At 43.7% G+C, this 17,255-nt stretch overlaps 1 long non-coding RNA gene across 2 annotated transcripts in view; it reads left to right on the top strand.

Moving 5' to 3' along the window:
• The first annotated feature begins 2,325 nt into the window (after nt 1-2,325).
• The window catches only part of LOC137617282 (uncharacterized), an 80,878-nt gene continuing 65,948 nt past the window's right edge, over nt 2,326-17,255 (top strand). For both annotated transcript variants that reach the window (XR_011039601.1, XR_011039602.1), the window contains exon 1: nt 2,326-2,353. This is a non-coding gene — a long non-coding RNA (uncharacterized lncRNA). The remainder of the gene's footprint in view (nt 2,354-17,255) is intronic.

The raw sequence follows: 17,255 nt of genomic DNA, 5'->3' as shown, positions 1-17,255 counted from the left end.
GGAATGGCCCTCATCCATATATTAGAGAAATCCATATGGATAAGGCAATCCTGATAATAATGAATTGGGAAAACAAAGTTGAAAGGCTCAAAATAAAATAAGATATCATGGGAAGGATACATAGATGATGTTTGTGACCTATGCAAAGACAAAATAAATAATGAACATTTATTTGCATGCCAAAATGAGTAAAGTTAAAGGAACAGGATACAATATAAGGGTAGATGTGTTGCAAAGTCCTAACAGATGTCAGGCAGAATGCATAAGCTGGGCCATGAATCTGAAAGAAGAATTTAAAGTACCATAATTATGGGCCAAAACTGACAAAATATTATATCCCAGCTGGTTACAAGGTACATTAGGATAAGATTAAAACTAAAGATCTTTATTAAGACTTGTTTATTTGATAGGAAAACAGCTCAATTTCATTACTGAATATAAGTTTAGAGCAGTGGTTCCCAAACTATCTTACCTGACGCCCCCTTTTCGCTTCCAGTAGACCTCTCTTTTTTTTTTATATGAAATGATTCTTACATTTATTACTTAGCATTGCACAGGAAAACAGATTTCTGTTTGTATTACATTTTAATAATGAAAGCCACTCAAACAAATAATAGTTCACTCCAGTAACTAAAAGCGAAACATTTGGTTCAAAGTGAGCGAAAAAAAAGTTTGAACATTAGCAAATTGGCAAAATTGAGTTGCAATTTTAAGAATAGATAATTTGAAAACATGGCATATAATATTTGGAAATACTTATGAGACTAAGGCATAATTTCTGGTCAAATTGGGTGAGATGGATGCATGTATGTAATGACAGATAGTTGTTCTTTTAATGATTTTATTATTCTATTAAACAAGTAATTTCGAGCAGATGACTTCACGCCCCCCTTTTATCATCCTTACGCCCGCCCTAGTGGGGCGCACCCCCCAGTTTGGGAACCACTGGTTTAGACAGAGAGTACAACTTGTGTACTTCCATAGCAGCTCTTCTAGGAGACAGTACCTTAGCCTCTGTACCATGGTCTTTTACTGTCTTGGGGTAGAGTTCTCTTGCTTGAGGGTACATTCGGTTACACTATTCTATCTTATTTCTCTTCCTCTAGTTTTTTTTTAAAAGCTTTTATTGATGTGTAGGTGCAAAGAGCTTTACTCTGCAGAAAGTTCAGCTCTTCTAGGAGACAGTACCTTAGCCTTCGTACCATGGTCTTTCACTGTCTTGGGGTAGAGTTCTCTTGCTTGAGGGTACACTCGGTTACACTATTCTATCTTATTTCTCTTCCTCTAGTTTTTTTTAAAAGCTTTTATTGTTTATATATGAAATATTTATTCTCATGCTTTTGCTGTTCTTAAACTATTTTACTTTAATTTTCAATGACTTTTCTTGTAGTTTCCTTATTTCCTCTCCTCACTGGGGTATTTTCCCTGTTGGAGCCCTCAGGCTTATGGCATTCTGCTTTTTCAAATAGAGTTGCAAATGATAATAAGATATTGGGCAATATATCTTTTATAATTCTCAATTCTTTAATTTTATGCTACTGCTTCTCAATTTTCTTAATTCTATGTTACTGCTAAACTGATGCTCTGTTGTGTCATATGCTTCACTGCACAACCCACAAAGCATATAATTTTCTTTCCTATTTCTATAATTTTCTTTCATATTTCTATAATTTTCTTTCCTATTTCTATAATTTTCTTGTAGGTTTATCATAAGCAACTTTGTCTCGACTTCTTCCTAAGTGTTAAGCTCACGTATCTCTTCTAACATTACCATTCATAAACCTTAACTTGGTCATTTCTAAAGAAAGATAAAAGAATTTTAACAGCCATTTGAAGAGGAAAATAAGAATTGGTCATTTATAAGGAAAGATAAAAGAATTACAACAGCCATTTGAAGAGGAAAATAATAAAACAATGTGAAATGTCTTATCTGAAGAGGAAATATATAAAAAATTAAAGAATAACTGCTCACTCCGCAAAATAAGTTTGCGGCCACTCAAGAAGAAGAGGAACCGCATAAGTGCAAAGCTTCTTTACTAGCGTAAACAAAGCAGGGTTGCCATTCGTACGATAATTATCGTACATGTACGAATATATTATGTCCGGTACGATGTACGATACATAGCTTAGGAATATATAAATATGTGTATTTAATAAAATAATTTTACTAAAACACCTTGAAATAAGTTATGTTAATCCTTGATAATTATGTTGAAAGTGTACACGATAATTTTGGGTAAAAAACGACAATTTTAAGGCTTATGTACGATAATTCAGTCGAAATAACCTGGCAACCCTGAAACAAAGTCAGTCACGTTTTAAATATGAAAAGTGAAAAAGTTACGGTAACTCGGTAAGCGTTATTTAGCGTTATTTTATGGGTAACCTATCGTTTTTATTAGTAAAATTACATGCTTAATAACGTAGGATATATTGTAGATAGGAATTGAAAGGGATATTATAACCACTGAAGCCATTACACCCAATAATCGCTTCATTTCTAAGGTTAGACTGGCTGTGTGGAATCGTCGTGGTTTAGAGAAGCATTTGGGCGATAAATAACCTTTACCTCATTATGTAAGATTTTTAAGAGATTATAGACATTTATTATAGACATTGTACGTCATTCCTTAACTGAAATAGCCCATAGATCTTATGCAATAAGTTATTTTGAATGTGCATCATCAGAGGGTAGTAGGTTTACCCTTGTACCTCCTAAAGGAATTTATTACAATGAATCATCATGCACGACGAATATTGCCTACCTAACCTAATAGAGCGAGAGCTAGCAGCCATTTATTTACCGGAGATGACCAAATTTCTAGTGGACATTTTTGGAAAGGGTCTACCATGGGACATCCAAAAATGAGTATCTTTAAGTTTGGCAGTGGTGGGTGTGGATTTTATTAACCCCTTTTGTCTGAAAACGGGCTTTTCATTTTTCGGCAAAATTTGGGGGTTAGTGAAAGTAAATTGGCTGCAGCTCCTCTCACACCGGGCCTAGAATAAAGAACTATATACCAAAATGATGCTATTGATGAGTAGATTTATTTGATGTTAAACTAAATTAATTAATTTATTATTAGAGGTCACCAGGGGTCAAAAGGTCAAGTTCAGCCCTTTGAAATGCCGGATTTGGGTTTTAGTTGTATTTTGGCTAAATAAGACATCAAAATTTGCAAAAGGTTTACTAAATATGAATAAAATATAAAAAAGAGATACAAATAAAGTTTTTTGAAGAACGTGGGATCTATTCCAGCTATATTACTAGTATGGAGTTCTCTAAAAATCTATTTCCTTTTCTTCATCCGAGGAATGGCTGATCTCATCATCATCATCATCATTATCATCATCATCATCATCATCATCTTACTGTACATCAGATTCTTCAACGGTTAACTTATCAGGAATATTTGAGCCAGAGAAGCAGACAATCATCAATCTACCATTCTGGACTTTCCAGCCATGTCCTTCAGGAGCAAATGAGTCTGGATCGGCTTTCCTTGCATTCCTCCATTTGTGTGCAACAAAGTTAGTTCTTAGCAACTTCTGTTGCAACACTCTTTGGTAAGGAGGAAGACAACAGGGGTCTGTAGTTTTCATTTCATCCGACGAATCAGTTTCCTTCTTAAGGGCATACAACTTGCGGAAAAATTGAAGCCTGGCTTCATCAACACTTGTCTGGTTCCGAACTCCATAGACAATGCACAAGTACTCTTCAACTACAGCAGCAACATCTGAATCGATGACATCTGAGTCTCCAGGGTGACTAATTGCTGATGTGAACCTAGGGTTGTTTTTCATTATTTCAAATGGCTTCCACTTTGCTTTTCTCATAAAACAGGCTGTGTAATCACAGCCTGTCAGCGCATGGAAGCTTGGTTGCAAGATGCGAGATGTGACATATGTATGAAACGCATGGAATTTCTAGAACTCAATCCAGCATCCATCCAAATCTGTGCATTAAGAAACCTAGCATGGTAGAGAATGAGGATGAAGACGTCAGTGTCGTTACTGCGAATGACAATCACTGGGACCACATCATGGTTAACAGCAACAAAGTTTGCATGGTACAGTAACCGTGTATCAGCTTCTTCATGCCTGCACTGAAGCTCATGAACCAGGATCCTGTTGACAGTTTCACGTGCTGAAGTGTAAAGGTAGCATTCATGTTCCACTGTAAAGTAGACCTGATGTCCCTGAAGAGTCGATGCATATCTATCTGATGACCAAAAACTCTGTTTTGAAATGTGATGTGCTCCAAGCCGTGTTGAGATCAGGTGGTCTTTTCTGTGACGAGCCAGTGATTATGTAGTTAGTGGGTGTCCTACCACACAAGTCATGTTCTATGTCCTTGATACTTGGCCCTTAGGATATGTGTCACAGACTATGCGTACAATTTCACCAGTGCTACAAGCTTATTTCAAAATGGACATTGCCATGCCCCCCTAGGTGGATGGCATGTCAAGCGTACGGAAGAAGAATATAGGATCAATAATATACACATCAGTCCTGTTTGGTATGGCATTCAAGTTTCCCATTGCTTCTAATTTTTCCATTAATGTCCTCTTTGATGTCTTGTTCATATCACCAGTTATATGACACAATGAGAAAGGAACTGGAGTGAGAGGATAGGACAGGTCAATACTGAGATCAAGTTATTGCGTTACTGACAAATACAGCAGCCTTCTAAATATGTCTCTGGTGCATTTTTCTTCCTTTATCTGTTTGTCCTTTGTGGTGAATTTAACTGTTACTGCATCCTGTGTGACATTTATCACCTTTCTTTGCTTAACAGTCCGTTCAAAACGCCCACCATCTACATTACATTCATTAACAAAAACTTGATGCCAAGGCCAAGTAGATCCAGTTTCTTTTGACTGCAGAAGTCTTTCTTTCACACCATCCAGTGTTTAGGCAATACAGAGTATCATCATTAACAGTGAATGGATTGAGAGTGTTCTCCACCTCTGTGATCGTGCTCTTAAGGTATGCATTGTCTTTGGCTATCCTTGATGGCTTTAGTTCCTGTATTGCATCATTCACCAGTGTGATTCCAGCCATTTCCAGGAGACAACTCACAAATACTCCCCTAAAAGATCTTGTCACTGTCAACCCCATACGGACTGCAACATTCTGTGTAAATGCAGCAATACCCTTTTGGCTGGATGCGGCATCCCTATTCACAGCTTGCTGTAAGGTAATAGCAAATGCACTTCTGGAAAAGGTATTCCTAGTTCTCCGCACAGAGAGTGCACCTGCTTCAAAACTTTGCTTGATTCCGGGATGTGTCATTTCCATATTGAGCAGATTGAGGTGATACAATGACATCCAACGGGCATAGCTTGGCTTGTGAGTTGCAAAGAATACAGGAATCATTGAGCCTAAAGCATAGATGTAGAGGTCTAGGTCATATGTCCTGCTGGCCCTGTCAAAAAGCATGAATATGTGAACGAGATCAATGTAGAGAAACCAGAACCTAGCAGTAGAGCCATGATGACCCTGACAAGTCTGATAACAGAATTTACCATATCTTTCCAACAAATTACAAATTACAGCGGACTCCAATAATGTCAAAAGTGATTGGGGTGATGGGTCTGCAGAAAATGAATTCAGCAACACCATGCATTCATCTGGTATTCCACCTGCTACCAAAAATTGCTTAAAATGCAGAATCTGCAAGGCAAGTGCAAACGGTGGATGAATACGCTTGCATCTGTTAAAATGTTTTCACCAATGAACCCTCATACTGAGCCATGAGCCAACACATCAGCCAAGCTAAGAACCTCGGTACAACCAGATGATTCAACAATATAACCTAACGCGTTGAAATAGGCCATGGAAATATGAAATGCACCAAAACAAACGAAGATATTGTCAAAGAAAGAGGATTCTTGTGCTTGGTTCTGGAGTGCAGGTTTTGCGATAACAAGGTCACATGTCACTATAGCATATGCCTCACTGCACTCACTTGCAACCTTTTGAGACCTGACCAAAGTTTCTTTAACTACATCCAATCTTGTTGGGGGCAGTTCAATATTTTCCATATACCCAATCTACTGCAAAGGGAGTCTGTCCTCTGGGACTAAGAAATTCCAGCCTGCCACAGAGGGGTGCTGGACATCAGGCAGCAGCACATTAACCGGATAATATTCATTTTCTTTGCTATCTCCAGGCAGGATTGTGGATCTTGTGAATATTTTCAAATTTGAACCTCGGCAGTGATGGCTTTCTTTTATATGGCATGATTTGTCGCTGAGGCGCATCAAATAATCGTCGTCTTTTCACAGGTACTCGGTCAGTAGTTGCATCAGTATTCGTGGTCCCTTCAGTCTCAGCACCTTGCATCACACCTGCAGCAGGCCTATTCTGGTAGCATATCACAATGGTGTCATGATGAGTGTCTTTGCCAGATAGGGTTTCTGTCAGCTCGTCATAATTATCCCAAGCAAGACCTGTGGAGAGACCAACTTGAGGTAAAAGCATATCAGGTAAAAGCTGCCCTTCTGCTGTGATTTTTGACGCTATATCCGTCTCAATTGATTCAGCTGTGTGATAACTTACTGCATGACCCTAGTGATTAGGAATTTCTACAGCTCTGCGACTACCTGTGAGGCTTTTCATTCCGACTCCCAGACAAAGATGCTTGGATGGTTTTACTCATCCCTGGCTGGTACAGTAAATAACATCCTGATATAGTGAGACTACCCTTAGCTTTACTTATTCACTAGGCTTATCTTTATTCTGCAAGACACAGAGAAGTGGTAAAAACCAAATGAAGAAGGTCTGGAATTTCTACTTGCCCTTTCTTAAAATCCTCAAGTGACAAGGACACAGGCAATTCAGGTGTACACTTACAAATTTCAAGGATGTTAAAACGTAATGTAGAGGCTGTTTTTATAATATTTTAAAGACAAAACAGGTACACACATAGAGTCAATAAAACATAGAGTCAATAAAACAAATCTCAGTAATATAGGTGAACCATCTATCAACTAAATTTGAAACGGTTTGAGGAGTACATTTCACAGGAACCGTTTAATAATGACTTTTGTCATATCAGTCATATTGCTGGAATAGATCCCATATTCTTCAAAAAACTTTATTTATGTCTCTTCTTTATATTCTATTCATATTTAGTAAACCCTGGGCAAATTTTGATGTCTTATTTAGCCAAAATACAGCTAAAACCCAAAACCAGCATTGCAAAAGGCTGACCTTGACCTTTTGACCCTTGGTGACCCCCAATAATCATTTAATTGATGTTGTTTGATATGAAATAAATCTGCATATCAATAGCATCATTTTGGTATATAGTTCTTTATTCTAGACCCAGGATGAAAGGAGCTGCAGCCAATTTACTTTCACCAACCCCCATATTTTGCCGAAAAATTAAAAGTCCGTTTTCGGGCAAAAGGAGTTAATAAAATCCACACCCACCCTTGCCCAACTTAAAGATACCCATTTTTGGATGTCCCATGGTAGACCCTTTCCAAAAATGCCCACTAGAATTTTGGTCATCTCCGGTAAATAAATGGCTGCTAGCTCTTGGACTATAACACCCTTGTTTAACCTAAACTCTGCCAGGTTAATGTATTCCAACTTCTGATACCTTGAAGTACCTTAAACAGTGTACAGGTAAAGATTTAGGAGCCTATGTATATCAGCGGCCATTTCCTGCCTCGTGCATAGAAAATGGGAATTTTTGGAACCTTTGTATATCAGCTGCCAGTTCCTCACGCGTTTATTAAAAATGGACATCAACTAACCTAAACTTCCTCCCCTAACCTAACCTACAAGCCGTGTCCTGACCTACTTACCTAACGGGGGCCGGCTAACGCCTCCCTGCCACAATGCCATATTCTAAGTTTGACTTAATAATACATACGGGTGGCCGCTATCATACGTACACCCCGAATTTTCTTCCTATTTTCTAGTCGTTTGTAAGGCATGACAGCTGTACTACTAAAACTATGTCCGTTCTGCAAAACATCTACACAAGAATACCACCTAACTTAAACTTTCCCACCTAAATGGGCTGCCTAATGTCCCCCTGTGACCCCTTTATGCTGACGTATGGTAATATTACGGTAGAGTCCCACCCAGCGCCATTAATGCTTGCCAACACATAGGAGCTTGATGTTTATCTTTTTAGGCAAGCGAAGCGTGTGTACGGCAGAGCAGGAACCATTAGACTATCAAAATATTACCTAAATCTAATGGTTTTTGCTCCGCCATGCGCTGGCTTCGCTCACGTTAAAAGAAAAACTTCAAGCTCTTATGTACTGGCAAGTGGTAGTGGCGCTAAGTGGGACTCTACCTTAATATTACCCTGCTGTATTCTTAGCTTACCCTTTATCTGAATCGTAACCCGTTTTACTTCTAGTAAGGTAAGGGAATTATGGAGGCTGGCTGTCGTGTGTACATACAGGTGCCCGCGGTCTTACATACACCCCAAGAATGATTTAGAACAGGTATATGGATGAAGAAGTATATAAAATTATACATTGGTAAAGAAGTATCAGAGACTTTGTATATAGACAGCCAGGGGCCCTTGTGTGCATAGAAAATTGAAATTGCCTTCCCACTTTCTAGTCGTCCTTAGCCGTGGACATTGTACTGTACAGCAAAACCTGTGTCTGTCACACTGCAAAACATCTACACAAGAACACTGCCTTACCTAAGATTCCCCACCTGACCTAACTCAAGAATGGTGTCTAAACTTACTTACCTACCTTCCTTAGACTGGCATATTCTTAGTTTACCCTGTGTTTGCTTCCCAACCCTCTTCACTCCTGGCAAGATAACACAAAATCATATTTCATAAAGGAAATAAATTTTACAAGTAATAAGAAAGTTTACACTTGTCCTAACAAATTACATTCACCCTATAATTATAGTAACTGAAACAAAAATACAGTAGCTGTACCTACATTACTCGAATTCCCTGAAGTTGGAATATTTGGCACTAACTATTTGGACATCGCCAAGAAACGTGGGCTTGCTATTGTGCGCTGATTTTCCATCATAAACAATGTATTTCACCAACACTACACTTGGAACAAATGCCGGAATAATCACACGGGAGTCTTATCTTATATCAATAAGATGTAAATTCCTTTTGCTGGGTAAAGTTCGTAACACTCGATAGTTTTAGATTGATTGATTTAGAAAATGATTCACAAGTATCAGGTCGAACTTTGTCGCTGTTGGAGTAATGCGTTGCCATCCTTGCGTCTTAAGGGCTAAGAATGTACATCTCCGACTCATGCTTGATGCTCACAGTACCCTGTTCAAAGTTTTGAAATACTGAATTCTAATTATTATTTTTTCAATATTAATCTTACCCGATGATCATGTAGCTGCAACTCTGTTGCCCGACAGAAAAAACCTAAGGTCGGGATACGCCAGCGATCGCTATACAGGTGGGGGTGTACAACAACAGCGCCATCTGTCGAGTAGGTACTCAGGTACTTCTTGTCAACAAGAACCAATTTTTCCTCTGTCGTGCCACCGGCAAGACCTACTTGGATACGCTGTTGTTTCTGGAGTTGATTTCACGCTTTTTGGTGATGTATTCTCTCTAGATATTAGCTTTCGCTGTACAGGAGTTATTATCATTAACTTATCAAGCTTTTTTGATTAGTTTTGGATTAATTGTTGACGACTTTGATAGATTTTGGATTCCCCCCCTTGGCTAATTCAAGATGTCTGACCATTCTCAAGTCCCTAAGTACAGGCAGTGTAGTGCTAGGGACTGTTCTAGGCGTCTTCCGAAGGCCTCTATAGATCCTCACACCGTTTGTTCCAATTGTAGGGGTAAATCCTGTCAATTGGAAGATCGATGTGAGGAATGCGCTGGGCTTTCGGAATTCGATTTTAATGAATTCCTTAAGAATGCACGTAGGCTAGAGAAGGATAGGATCAGGAGGAGTTCGTCTCGCTCTTTTGATTTTTCCTCTCCCCATGCCCCTCAACCTATTCCTTCCCCTGTAGTGGTGACTCCCGACCCTTCTACTAGTGCTCAACCCTCGATGGCGGACATGATGCGTGCCATTCAGGCTCTTGGTGACAGAGTGGAGTCATTAGCTAATGACCGCAATCAACTCTTGGCCGATGTCAAAGAGTTGAAAGAGAAAAGTGCAGTGGGAAGTGTAGTGAGTGCAAGTGCGGTGAAAAGTGTCAGTGTCAGTGTTACGCATGAGGGTGCATCTGTTCGTGCCAGTCGTCCTCCCAGTCCGGGACCTCTTGCAAGCTCCCAAGCCCAGGGGAGAAGCAATGTCGAAGGACCAAAGGGTTCGACAGGCCTTGATCAGCGTACGGATGTACCCTCAGTGGTTGCGGACGTATCTTCCAGAGATCGTCCCATCCACAAACAGACGAGTGAGCCCATTCATTCCTCGTCTGTGGAAGAAGTTTCTAGGCAGAAACGTTGGACCAAGGTCTCACGACCTCTCAAGCGCAAGGTCCCTTCCGAGCGAGTCCAACGGCCCAGGTGTAGCCACTGGGTCAGTTCGGACTCGCCGCAGTCTTCCGAAGACAGCACACCTCCCAAGAGAGGTAGAGTGGTTTCGCAGCAGGCAATCACTCCGTCTGTTGCCGCACCAACCACGGTAGACCCTAAGTGGTCTATGCTGCAGACTATGCAGTCTCAGCTTGCTTCCTTCATGCAGGAGTATCGTGCTGAGAAGGTTGACACTGCACCTGTTAACCTACAACCTGCCACGGTTGTGCGCTCAGCAGATACTGCGGCTGCCTGCTCCCACACTCCGCCTGTGAGAGCTCCACCACCGATGCGCAGTCGACCCTGCCAGACGCATGTTGACGTTAGCCGACATGCGGCACCCTCCGTTGACATGCGTGAGCTACCGCATCAGCAGTGGGAAGGTGCTGTCAAGCTGCCGTGTTTTGACGCAATGCGGCAGTCTCCGCAACCCACGGCAGTCCCCACCACGCACCATCACTCCGCTTTTGTTGTTGCCAGCTCTCAGACTGACCAGCAGCGGCATGATGTTGGATCCAGTGCAGCTACGCATGCACCCGTGCTGCCGGATTCAGCCGTTCAGCTTTCTTCTCCACCTTTGCCGCTTCCTCCTCAGCATTCGGATGAAGGAGTATCTGATGACGACGAAGCTGCGCATTTGGACGATCCGCACTCCGACATAGAAGAACCCAAGACTACGCCTCCCTCCTTAGACTTTAGGAAAGTCCTTGCCCTGTTTAGGGAGTTGTATCCGGACCAGTTTGTGTCTGCAACCCCGCGCTCACCTCCCTCTGAGTTCGCTTTAGGCATGCAGTCAGCAGCTCCTGCCTTTACGAAACTCGTACTCGCGCGCTCATCCAAGAGAGCTTTAAGGGTACTGGGAGAGTGGTTGCAGTCCAAGAAGCAACTTGGGAAGACAGCCTTCATCTTTCCACCGACCAAGCTTGCTTCCAAATCTAGCGTCTGGTATGCCACGGGAGAAGATCCCGGCTTGGGAGTTCCTGCCTCTGCCCAGGGCGACTTCTCAAGTCTGGTTGACTCTCCCCGCAGGCTGGCTATGAGACGCTCCAAGATTTGCTGGACCTTTTCAGACATGGACCATCTGTTGAAGGGAGTTTTTCGTGCTTTTGAGATCTTCAACTTCCTGGACTGGTGTTTGGGAGCGTTAAGCAGAAAGACCTCCCCTTCGGATAAGGACTCTGCCATGCTCATCATGTCATGCATGGATAAAGCCATTCGGGATGGGTCTGGCGAGCTTGCGGCTTCGTACGTGTCTGGAGTGCTTAAAAAGCGAGACCACCTTTGCTCCTTCTTGTCTGCGGGGATCACTCCATGTCAGAAGTCGGAGTTGATGTTTGCTCCGCTTTCCAAGTGTCTCTTTCCGGAAGAGCTGATCAAGGGGATTGCCGCCTCGTTGATCCAGAAGGATACCCATGACCTGGTGGCTTCATCCGCACGTAAAGTCACAGCTGTACCTTCCGTGCCTAGACCTAGGATGGACACACCAGCGTCTAGGTTCATTCCGCCCTTTCGTGGCAGAACCTCCAGCAGAGGAGGTGCCCGTGCCGACAGTCAACGTGGCAAAAAGAAGAAGGGTTCCAAGTCATCAAAAGGCAGAGTTTGACTGCCTACCTCTCCAGACAGCAGTGGGAGCCAGGCTCAAGAACTACTGGCAGGCCTGGGAGAACAGGGGTGCAGACGCACAGTCTGTGAAGTTGCTAAGAGAGGGGTACAGGATTCCATTCTCGCGCAAGCCCCCTCTAGCAACTACTCCCATCGACCTCTCTCCCAGGTACAAAGAGGAGGACAAGAGGCTAGCTTTACAGCAAGAGGTGTCTCTCTTGCTACAAAAGGGAGCGGTAGTCATAGTCCGGGACCATCAATCCCCGGGCTTCTACAACCGTCTCTTCTTGGTAGCGAAGAAGACAGGAGGGTGGAGACCGGTGCTGGACGTCAGTGCTCTCAATGCTTTTGTCACCAAGCAGACGTTCACCATGGAGACGACGAAGTCGGTGCTAGCATCGGTCAGGAAGGAAGACTGGATGGTCTCGTTGGACCTAAAGGACGCGTACTTTCACGTCCCCGTCCATCCAGACTCCCAACCTTTCCTAAGGTTCGTCTTTGGAAAGGTCGTTTACCAGTTCCAAGCCCTGTGCTTTGTCCTAAGCACGGCACCTCTAGTGTTTACCAAACTGATGAGGAATATTGCCAAATTCCTGCATTTGGCAGACATCAGAGCCTCCCTCTATTTGGACGACTGGCTTTTAAGAGCTCCGTCAAGTCGTCGCTGTCTGGAGAATCTCAAATGGACTATGGATCTGACCAAGGAATTGGGTCTCCTGGTCAATATAGAAAAGTCCCAACTCGTCCCATCCCAGACTATAGTCTATCTAGGTATGGAGATTCAGAGTCGAGCTTTTCGGGCTTTTCCGTCGGCCCCCAGAATCAGTCAAGCCCAAGAATGCATCCAGAGCATGCTGAAAAGGAACCGATGTTCAGTCAGACAGTGGATGAGTCTAACAGGGACGCTGTCATCCCTGGCCCAGTTCATCGCGTTAGGGAGACTCCACCTCCGACCCCTTCAGTTTCATCTAGCTGCTCACTGGAGAAAGGACATGACGCTAGAAGCGGTCTCAGTTCCTATATCCGAAGAGATGAAGTCTGCACTGACCTGGTGGAAGAACAGCATTCTTCTCAAGGAAGGTCTACCACTGGCTGTTCAGACCCCCGACCACCTTCTCTTCTCGGACGCATCGGACACGGGCTGGGGTGCGACACTGGACGGACGGGAATGCTCGGGCACGTGGAATCCGGATCAAAGAGCACTTCACATCAACTGCAAGGAGCTACTGGCAGTTCATCTGGCCTTGAGAAGCTTCAAGTCCCTCCTTCTAGGCAAGGTGGTGGAGGTGAACTCCGACAACACCACAGCCTTGGCGTACATCTCCAAGCAGGGAGGGACTCATTCGAGGAAGTTGTTCGAGATCGCAAGGGACCTCCTCACCTGGTCAAGAGATCGAAAGATATCGCTTGTAACGAGGTTCATTCAAGGCGACATGAATGTCATGGCAGACCGCCTCAGCCGGAAGGGTCAGGTCATCCCCACAGAGTGGACCCTTCACAAGAATGTTTGCAGCAGACTATGGGCCCTGTGGGGTCAGCCCACCATAGATCTGTTCGCTACCTCGATGACCAAGAGGCTCCCAAATTATTGCTCACCGATTCCGGACCCAGCAGCAGTTCACGTAGATGCCTTTCTTCTGGATTGGTCCCATCTAGACCTGTATGCATTCCCCCCGTTCAAGATTGTCAACAAGGTACTGCAGAAGTTCGCATCTCACGAAGGGACACGGTTGACGTTGGTTGCTCCCCTCTGGCCCGCGAGAGAATGGTTCACCGAGGTACTGCAATGGCTAGTAGACGTTCCCAGGACTCTTCCTCGGAGAGTGGACCTTCTGCGTCAGCCGCACGTAAAGAAGGTACACCCAAGCCTCCACGCTCTTCGTCTGACTGCCTTCAGACTATCGAAAGACTCTCAAGAGCTAGAGGCTTTTCGAAGGAGGCAGCCAGAGCGATTGCCAGAGCAAGGAGGACATCCACTCTCAAGGTCTACCAGTCAAAATGGGAAGTCTTCCGAAGCTGGTGCAAGGCGAATTCAGTTTCCTCAACCAGTACCTCTGTAACGCAGATAGCTGACTTCCTTTTAAATCTAAGGAATGTAAGATCCCTATCAGCTCCTACGATCAAAGGTTACAGAAGCATGTTGGCAGCAGTCTTCCGCCACAGAGGCTTAGATCTTTCCACCAACAAAGATCTACAGGACCTCCTTAAGTCTTTTGAGACCTCAAAGGAGCGTCGGTTAGCCACACCAGGTTGGAACTTAGACGTGGTTTTAAGGTTCCTGATGTCAGCAAGGTTCGAACCGCTTCAATCAGCCTCTTTTAAAGATCTCACTTTGAAGACTCTTTTCCTCGTTTGTTTAGCAACAGCTAAAAGAGTCAGTGAGATACACGCCTTCAGCAGGAACATAGGTTTTACATCTGAAACGGCTACATGTTCCTTACAGCTTGGTTTTTTAGCTAAAAACGAGCTCCCTTCTCGTCCTTGGCCCAAATCGTTCGAGATCCCAAGCCTGTCCAATTTGGTTGGAAACGAACAAGAGAGAGTACTATGCCCAGTAAGAGCTCTTAAGTACTATTTAAGACGTACAAAGCCATTACGAGGACAATCAGAAGCTTTATGGTGTTCTATTAAGAAACCTGCTTTACCGATGTCGAAGAACGCAGTTTCTTATTACATCAGGCTTTTGATTAGAGAAGCCCATTCTCATCTGAATGAGGAAGACCATGCTTTGCTGAAGGTAAGGACACATGAAGTTAGAGCTGTCGCTACTTCAGTGGCCTTCAAACAGAACCGTTCTCTGCAGAGTGTAATGGATGCAACCTATTGGAGAAGCAAGTCAGTGTTCGCATCATTTTACCTTAAAGATGTCCAGTCTCTTTACGAGAACTGCTACACCCTGGGACTATTCGTAGCAGCGAGTGCAGTAGTAGGTGAGGGCTCAACCACTACATTCCCATAATCCCATAACCTTTTTTAATCTTTCTCTTGAAATGCTTTTTATTGTTGTTTTTGGGTTGTACGGAAGGCTAAGAAGCCTTTCGCATCCTGGTTGATTTGGCGGGTGGTCAAATTCTTTCTTGAGAAGCGCCTAGATTAGAGGTTGTGATGAGGTCCTTTAGTATGGGTTGCAGCCCTTCATACTTCAGCACCTAGGAGTCGCTCAGCATCCTAAGAGGATCGCTAGGCTCAGTAAGGAAGACGTACTTAAAAAGGCAGAGTAATGGTTCAAGTCGACTTCCTTACCAGGTACTTATTTATTTTATGTTTGTTATTTTGAATAACTGCTAAAATGAAATACGGGATACTTAGCTTCTAATGTTAACATGTATGCTGGTCTCCACCCACCCCCCTGGGTGTGAATCAGCTACATGATCATCGGGTAAGATTAATATTGAAAAATGTTATTTTCCTTAGTAAAATAAATTTTTGAATATACTTACCCGATGATCATGAATTTAAGGACCCTCCCTTCCTCCCCATAGAGACCCAGTGGACCGAGGAGAAAATTGGTTCTTGTTGACAAGAAGTACCTGAGTACCTACTCGACAGATGGCGCTGTTGTTGTACACCCCCACCTGTATAGCGATCGCTGGCGTATCCCGACCTTAGGTTTTTTCTGTCGGGCAACAGAGTTGCAGCTACATGATCATCGGGTAAGTATATTCAAAAATTTATTTTACTAAGGAAAATAACATTTTTCAATATTTAACTTAGCCGGTGATTATATAAGCTGCAGCTCTGCTGCTCGACAGAAAACTCTACGGAAAAAATCCGCCAGCGATCGCTATGCAGGTAGGGGGTGTACTTCAACAGCGCCATCTGTCGTGCAGGTACTCAGTACTCATTGTAAACAAAGAACTCAATTTTCTCTCTGTCGTGCTACCGGCAAGACCTACTAATTCGCTGTTGCTAACTGGATTTGTTTTCACAACTATTTGGTGAAGTACACTATTCTAGTTTTGAGCTTTCGCTATGCAGGCTTTCTCTTCAATAAATCCTTGCATTCTTTTTTTTTGATATCGGATTATTTGTTGATGACTTTGGATAGTTTTTGAATTCCCCTTTGACCAATTCAAGATGGCTGACCCTTCTCAAGTCCCAAAATTCAGGAAGTGTAATGCTAGGGACTGTTCAAGGCGTCTTCCGAAGGCCTCTATCGATCCTCACACCGTTTGTTCCAATTGTCGGGATAAAACCTGTCAATTGGAAGATCGATGTGAGGAATGCGTTGGGCTTTCGGAATTCGATTTTATCGAATTCCAAAGATATACACGTAGGCTAGAGAGAGATAGAGTCAGGAGAAGTTCATCTCGTTCTGTTGATTTTTCCTCTCCTCATGCCCCACAACCTATTCCTTCCCCTGTAGTGGTTGCTCCTAATCCCCCTTCTGGCACTCAGGAACCTTCGATGGCTGACATGATGCGTGCCATCCAAGCTCTGGGTGAGAGAGTTGAGTCCCTGGCTAGTGACCGTAACCAGCTCATGGCGGACGTCAAGGAGCTGAAGTGTAAAAGTGCAGTGGGAAGTGGTAAAGTGAGTGATAGTGTTGTGGATAGTGTTGCGCTTGAGGGTTCGTCTGTTCGTGCCTGTCGTCCTCCTAGTCCGGGACCTCTTGCAAGCTCCCAAGTCCAGGGGAGAAGCAATGTCGTACGACCAATGGGTTCGAGAGGCTTTAATCAGCGAACAGACGTTCCCTCCGTGGTTTCGGGCGTATCTTCCCAAGATCGCCCCACCCACACAAAGACGAGAGAGCCCATTTATTCCTCGTCTGCGGAAGAGGTTTCTCGTAAGAAACCATGGACCAAGGTCTCACGACCTCTTAAGCGCAAGTCGGTCCCTTCCGCGCAAGTCCAACAGCCCAGTTGTAGCCACTGGGTCAGTTCGGACTCGCTGCAGTCTTCTGATGACTGCTCACCTCCTAAGAGAGGCAAAGCGGTACCGCCTCAGGCAGTTACACCATCTGTCGCTGCACCTGCTCCTGCAGACCCTAAGTGGTCTTTGCTGCAGACCATGCAGTACCAATTAACGTCTCTGATGCAGGACTTTTGTGCGGAGAAGGTTGCTGCTGCACCAGCCTCTTGCCTACAACCAACCACACACACGGTTGTGCGTCCTGTGGACGCTGAGGCGACCTTCTTGCGCACTCCAG

This window comes from Palaemon carinicauda, chromosome 23 (genome assembly GCF_036898095.1).
Source record: "Palaemon carinicauda isolate YSFRI2023 chromosome 23, ASM3689809v2, whole genome shotgun sequence".
Taxonomy (NCBI): domain Eukaryota; kingdom Metazoa; phylum Arthropoda; class Malacostraca; order Decapoda; family Palaemonidae; genus Palaemon; species Palaemon carinicauda.
The sequence above is the reverse complement of the archived record's forward strand: the minus strand, read 5'-3'. Positions and strand labels throughout refer to the sequence as shown.